This window comes from Notothenia rossii (assembly GCF_949606895.1).
Source record: "Notothenia rossii genome assembly, chromosome: 12".
NCBI lineage: Eukaryota > Metazoa > Chordata > Actinopteri > Perciformes > Nototheniidae > Notothenia > Notothenia rossii.
Genome location: NC_136911.1, coordinates 447,990 through 455,489, shown reverse-complemented (window position 1 = coordinate 455,489; position 7,500 = coordinate 447,990). Strand labels below are relative to the sequence as shown.

Genomic DNA, 7,500 nt, shown 5'->3' with positions numbered 1-7,500 from the left:
TAACTTGATGATTTGACGAGTAGGGTACGAAATACTGCTTTAAATAAGGGGGATAGTTAAGATAAATGCATTTAAATATCAGCTGAAGCCAATGCGTGTCTTCTTACATTTAAAGAAGGCCATTTCAGTTGGTTATACATTGTGCAGTGATGTGTACGAAAAGGACAACCAAGAACAAACCTGCATAGTCTGTTGTAGGCTATGTTGAGTGGAGCAAGATCTGATTTATGTGCATTTTGGTAGACAGCATCACAATAGTCCATAATCGGAAGAATCAGTTGAGAAGAAATTCTCTTTCGGACACTGAGCGTAAAACGATTGCGAGAGCGTTGTAAAACACCGATTCCGTAATTGACTTTTTGTGTGACATGCTTTGTATGTAGTTTAAAGGAAAGTTCAGAGTCTAGCCATACACCAAGATATTCAAAGCTATCAACTTTATGCAGAGAAGTGCCATCCTTACATGTTATTACTACATTAGGTTTGGATTTGAGCTTCTGCCTGGTACCAAAGACCATGGTATGAGATTTTGTTTTGTTGAACAGTAGTTTATTGTGTGATAGCCAGTCCTGTAAGATATTAAAATCCGATTGAAGAGAGATCTGAATTTGTGAAAAATCCGATTTGGATGTATATATGACAGTGTCATCAGCATAAAGGTGAGTACAACAATTAATGAGACAAGAAGATAAATCATTTATGTAAATAGAGAACAGAAGTGGGCCCAGAGTTGATCCTTGGGGTACACCCTTTTGTTGGATCAACAGGTCAGACTGTTTTCCATTAACAACCACACATTGCTTTGTACTGTGAAGGTACGAGTTAAACCATAACACTGTATTATGAGAAAGGCCAATGCTGTGAAGTTTATCCAAGAGCAGATATCAACGAAATCAAAGGCTTTTGTCAAGTCAATAAAAATGGCACCTGTGAGTTCACCATCATCTGCAGCAGAGTACAAGTCATTCGTACATTTAAGTGGGGCAGTTGTTGTGGAGTGATTAGGCCTGAAACCAGATTGAACCGGAGATAAAATATTATAAGTATTGAGATAATGTGACAGTTGATTATAAATTATTTTCTCCAAAACTTTGGAAATAGAACAGATTATAGAGATTGGTCTATAATTATTTGTATCAAGTAAATCACCACCTCTATGCAGTGGACTGATGCGTGCACATTTCCAAATAGTCGGCAACTCACAGGTGGACAAAGACAGGTTGAACAAATCAGCAAGTGGGTACATGAGAATATGGGACGCCAATCTTATGAACCTGTTTTCTATACCATCGAGTCCTGCACTACCATCCACTTTTAATTCAGTGATAGCATTATGAACTTTCTGTGGTAGAATCTTCTAAAAAGAAAAAGAACTGTTGCAGTATGAGTTACTATTAGAAATACCAGTCGTCAGATAGGAGTCAGATAGTAGTGTGGAACATACATTAGCCAAATGCTGATTAAATATTTGGGCTATGGATAACGGGTCATGAATTATTGTATCAGCAGTTCTTATTTTATTAATAGAATGTTTACCTGATTTATTTAAAATAGATTTAATTTTAGTACAAAATTGCTTGGGATTCTTAAAGTCCGATGTGAGAGATTCTTTATAGTAGTTGGATTTAGCATTTCAGGTTTTGGTTTTACTCAGATTTTGAAGATGCATATGTATACCTAATCAGCTTAAACATAATACATAATTACACAGAGCTCAGTCTGCAAGTCATAGCTCAAAGAAATTCATCCGAACGAACACAAACATGATTTAACAATAGCAGCCACTCGGGGCAGTATTGCAGTAGTAGTGGGCTCTAACGTGCCAAAGAAGAAGAAGTGACGTCACTGTAAAATGTAAACAAACCACACAACTGAAAGAGCCAGGCGGGTGCCCACCTGTTATATAAAGGTTATAATAAACACAAAAGAGTGTCCACAACATCCCAGCAGTCATGACACGTCACATAAACAGGTCTCTGTTTTTAGAGAAGATGAGAAAAATAAAGGAGAAGAGAAGAGAGGAAACCGAGGAGAAAGTCACTCAGCTGCACCATCGAAGTGGATCAACATGCTACCGTTAGCAGCAGCCTCATCTCTGGGGACGTTCGTCACCCAGGAGAGTTTGAGGTAGACATGAAGACTGCCTCCGCGTCTTTGTGGTTAGAGAAGCGTTGTTGTGTGCCATCAACAACAACGCAGAGGGTGCACGGCTAGAGGGGAAAGTACTTCATGTTGAGTTCACGGAGCTTGCGTTTGACTGGATCGAAGCTCCGGCGTCTTCTGGTAAGCTCGGGACTGAAATCGGGATATATGCTGATGTGTTTCCCGTTGTAGTCCAGAGACTTTTTCTCCCTGGCAAGACGAAGGATGTTCACTTTGTCCTGGAAGTTCAGCAGCTCGATCCTGATGGCCCGCGGGCTGGCACGGGAGTTTTGCCTGGCAGTCGGTGAGCGTGTGCCCTCTCAATGATCGGCAGGGTAGGGAAGGCATCTGGCCCCAGGAGCTGCGGGATGAGCCGAGACATGAAGCCGGTAATGTCACTGCCTTCAGCGGACTCCTGGATTCCTGCGAAGCGAAGGTTAGAACGTCGGCTCCGGTTCTCCAAGTCATCAACTTTAGACATTAGGAAGGAGTTGTCTTTCTCAAGCTGCTTGACTCGACACACTCGTGTACATTGTCCTCATTAGCCCCGACACGCTGCTCTAACAAATTGACCTGGTCTCCCAGACTGGACAGGGAATTGTGTATCCTGCTCAAGCTACTTTGAATGGGATCCATTTTTGAGTCACTGTGAGTCCGCATGTCGGTCTTGATTTGCTGAATCGCGTCCCACAAAGTTTGCAGACACATGTTTCCCTCCATAGTTGCAAATGCAAAAAATACAATAATCCAGAGACCGCAGTGAGGCGCTTTACTATGTTATTCAAATGATCGTGGGTTCAGATCATGTGGATCAATGATATGAGCTTTAAAGAGTTCATTTAACAGCGACAAACAGACAAGCTTGAGATGCGCTTACTCACGCTTACTCACGCTTACTCACGCTTACTCACGCTGCGACCATCTCGGCCCCACCACCAGGCCCAGGCCACGCCAACCAAGCTCAATGCTGTAATCACACCTCCAGAACCCAACCCACTCATTTATGCTTTAAATAACTCCACCTGTACAGGCTTGCTTCTATCTTGTAGTCCAATACTAACCGCACAATATTTACTGACACTGAGCGGTGAAAATATAACACTGTGCAGACGTGCAACATTCTGCTGCAGTAGAATTCACTATTTGATATAACACTAACACTCCTGACAATAGACCTCAATAGTCATCTCTTATGGCCTACATGCCTCTTTAATAAAAATGTTGAATGTTCCATTCAAAAATGTTATTAAAAAAACTTAAATATACATGACCTCTTAAATTAATATAAAGTGAACATTAACCCCAATATTATCATTTATAAAATGCTATAACAAAAAAAATAACATAATCAGCAGATTTTTTATTAAATATACCAACTACAAAATAAGCGGGTATTAAAGTGTAAATGGACAACAAAACGGAAAGGCCTGATGGTGGTGCTAAATCAGAGCCTACCTGTTCTCAGTGTTTTTCTCATCATGCATCTTGTGTGTAGTGATCCAATATCGTTACCATAGCCTTGCCGTTCAATAGTTATCACGAGCCCTTGCTCAGCCTTACTCACCAAGAGCCCAGCGCCTAGCCTTCTTACAGGCAAAGTCACTGGTCAAGTCCTTGAAGTCCAGCTTTCTAGCCAACTGGCTTTCAATGGACAGCGTGGCAAGACTGCAAAGCATTATGGGGGGACAGGGCTGCTGAGCCTAGAGATGGATCTGTTGGTCCTGGCACCAGGGGGAGGAACAACTGATTTATATGAATAGCTGCTAAAAATGTACCTGCATTTATTAAATGTCAGCTAAAAGAGGAGTGAAATGAAAAACCTCTGAATGTTCTGTGAAGATATTAACAGAACTTAAAGGAGGGGGAGGTCATTCTGGAGAAACCAGCTCGAGAATTTGAAAATACACAACCGGAGAAAATCTGCCACTTCCTCACAGAGCCCCTCCTCCATCACACACGAACGCGCACATGACCAATGAGGGCACGAGATCAGTTTGTGCCCAGATGGAAGGCTGACAGGCAGGTAGGCCATCCAGTTACTTTAGCCGGCTCAGATGATTGGTCGTGCTTTTTACAGCACCACGGCTTCCACAGATTACATTTTGTTATGTATTTATTGTCAAAGCTCTTCAGATATTCATTGCTATCGGATGTTCAGAGCATTCCATGGAATATAACAAAAAGTATATCTCCAGCCGGTTTCTCAAACTTACCCACCCCACCTTTAAAGTCAGCAAAACATTACAATTGTTATTTACAAGCTGACAGACTAATTTCCACCCCTCATAGACCACACCCACCTTTTCTTTTGAAAAACTGGGTGACATACTGTCGCCCTTTAGTCCCTCTCTCTTGTCTTTCTCTCCTTTCTTTTCTTTCTTGAAAGCCTGACTTTGTTAGTCATTGAGACATCGTACACACGTAAGTACTAGCATCCTTGCTCCTCACATGCTCTCACTCTCTGCTGCTAGAAAGAGCGGTGCCGCACAGCGTTTGGAGGCAGGACCAAACCATTACATGTAAATAGAGGGGGGTGTTCGATGCTTTGGATAATTAACTTTTGGAAGAAAATAAGTTAAATGAATCGTAAGTTTAGTGAATACTTTATCAATATGACGTTATATTAATGTTAATTATTGATAATTGATGAAAGGTTACTTAAACATTTTTTCTTAATGTTCTAAAAATGTTTTGGGGCCTCTGTCAGTCATGGGCCCTTAGAATCGTCCTAACTTTTCACCCCCTTACGGTGCCCCTGCGTCTGTTAATAATAAATCTATAAACACAGATTCTTCCCCTGAAGATTTCAGATTGTATTTACATTCAATTCAGTTCATGCTGACTTTTCTACCTTTTTTAAACCCATATTCTCTCTGGAGGTATGTTGAAACAAATAAAGAAGGAAGAAGAAGGACTAGGCGACGTGTTATCATGATATTTCATTTTACCGTATATCTTTGTGTTTTGCTGACATTTAAGGGTCACCTCGTCTCGTGCAGATAAAACACATTTAAAACGGAAAGAGAGACTGGGGGAAATGAAGTGGAACAGAAACACTGAGAGAACAACAGGAAGACTTAACTTATATGTACCTGCACACAGCTTCAATTAGTCATCACACACACACGCACGCACGCACGCACGCACGCACACTGAGTCAGCAAAGTGATCACACACACACACACACACACACACACTGCTGGCAGCCTCCGCTCTTCATGCAGTCATGAATGAGCTCCTCTCTGAGAGACTGGCACCTCGACTCTCCAGCAGAGTGTGTGTGTGTGTGTGTGTGTGTGTGTGTGTGTGTGTGTGTGTGTGTGTGTGTGTGTGTGTGTGTGTGTGTGTGTGTGTGTGTGTGTGTGTGTGTGTGTGTGTGTGTGTGTGTGTGTGTGTGTGTGTGTGTGTGTGTGTGTGTGTGTGTGTGTGTGTGTGTGTGTGTGTGTGTGTGTGTGTGTGTGTGTGTGTGTGTGTGTGTGTGTGTGTGTGTGTGTGTGTGTGTGTGTGTGTCTCTCCTGACCTCACCTCTCTCTCTGAACGCTCAAGTTCCTGCAGGAAGTGATCGATATGCAAACAGGAAGTCTGCTGTGACTTATAGGGTAGAAATATATTGAAATCTCCTCGTTCTCCACGCAGCACCAGCTGGCTTTTGACCATAGCCGCGGGAAGTAATTTTGCTCAGGGGGTGCTGTCAAAAGTGGGGAGGGGGGCCGCTTAAAAACAAAAAGAAAAAAGGCGGGGCCGGCTGTCAGCGATACGAGCCGCATAAATTGTTTTTTAAGGCGAGACACGGCAAAAACATCGTTTTTCAAGCACTGGTCAATTTTGAGATTTTGTGCTATTTTGATTCTACAACATGTTTTCTTTCAGGCTTTTGGAAAACGTACAAAATAAACATTTAAGTGTTTATTTTACTATAGTTTGTCTATTCCCGTCTGTATATTTCTCCTAAATTCACCAAAAGTTAGCTTTCTAACGTAACAGAAAGTACCGTGACCGCTGTGTGCACCATGTCATCAGAGATATCGTTGGAAAGCTCCGTCTCTCCTGCACAATCTCATCGGATCCAAATATGGTCATTTCCTTTGCATCAGCAACCAATCGTGAAAGTACAAAGGGGTCTTAAACCAAAAAACGAAATCTCATTGGCTGGTGTCAATTTCTGACAACGTGATTGGTTCAGATGCGTCACGTGGTGTGCTAAAACACTTCCTGGTTAGCTTTCCGCTGGAAATTTAAATCTCAAAATGGCAAAAGAACGGAGAAAAAAACGTTCACAGAGAAGACAACAACAATTGTCACTTGCACGAAGCAAGGTTATACAAAAAACAAATGACCCCGAACATGAAATACCTTCACGGAGTGCGTCGAGGCGCAAGCTGTCCTCCAGAGAGCAGGAGGGTTTAGCTAGCGCCTCACTGCAATCTGTAAAGGTCCTTTTCTCAAAATGAGTTCTTTCTCCTACTCTGAGTCCGAAAGGTCCACTTCAGTAGCACGTAGATAAACCAAACCTTCCAGTTATATTCCTATCAATATTATGAAGGCTTTTACTGAAGGGTTTGTTCATATGTCATTCATATCCTGAATTATATAAGATTGTATTCCTAACATTTTTTTATATTTTAGGGCTGTTGACAGTATTTTCTGATTTAAGGAGTGATAAAAAGAGATCCAAAAGCCTTGGATGCTAATGTGAATACAAAATGAAAAAAGCATTTTGAACCTGGCTTTATCCAAAGTTCAGATTTCGGTTCCTGAAATGTGTTAAAAATATTTTTGCATATTCAGAAAACTTGTAATACAAGAAACAGTCACCTTATTGCAGATAATTAACTGGAGAAATGTCTATCTGATAACTTTAAGTTAAAACACATTACCATATTCACCTGGGGTGTCTCGCCTTAACTGTTAATAATAAACCATGATAGACCTACATCACTTAGCAACAGCTGCACATGCCCACATGCTAACTATGGCTCTTACAAACCTACATAACATTACAAATAGTCCGAAAATATGATTTACAATATTAATAAAACTATGAATTCAATTTTAACTGATTGATAAGGCAAAACACTGCACAGCAGCAGCATTAAAGGAAAGTATCGTCTTACCTTGCGTATGTGTTGGGGCTTCACAAACCCAAATGTAGCCTTCCTCTCTGGGGGGGCACTAATGAAGACCCTCATTAGAGCAGATACATCCACATTGTCCAAAATGTTACTATGGACATGCTTCAAAGTGAGATGTGTCAATCTCTTCTGTGTCATATTACTCTAGTTGGAGAGGTGGTGGTCCACTCTGCAGTGTGTAGCCTCATCCCAATACCCCTCCTCGACTCCTCCTTTCCCTCACTCG

At 41.5% G+C, this 7,500-nt stretch overlaps 1 protein-coding gene across 1 annotated transcript in view; it reads left to right on the top strand.

Moving 5' to 3' along the window:
- tgfbr1b (transforming growth factor, beta receptor 1 b) overlaps nt 1-7,500 on the top strand; it is a 23,396-nt gene that overhangs the window by 3,058 nt on the left and 12,838 nt on the right. The window lies entirely within an intron of this gene.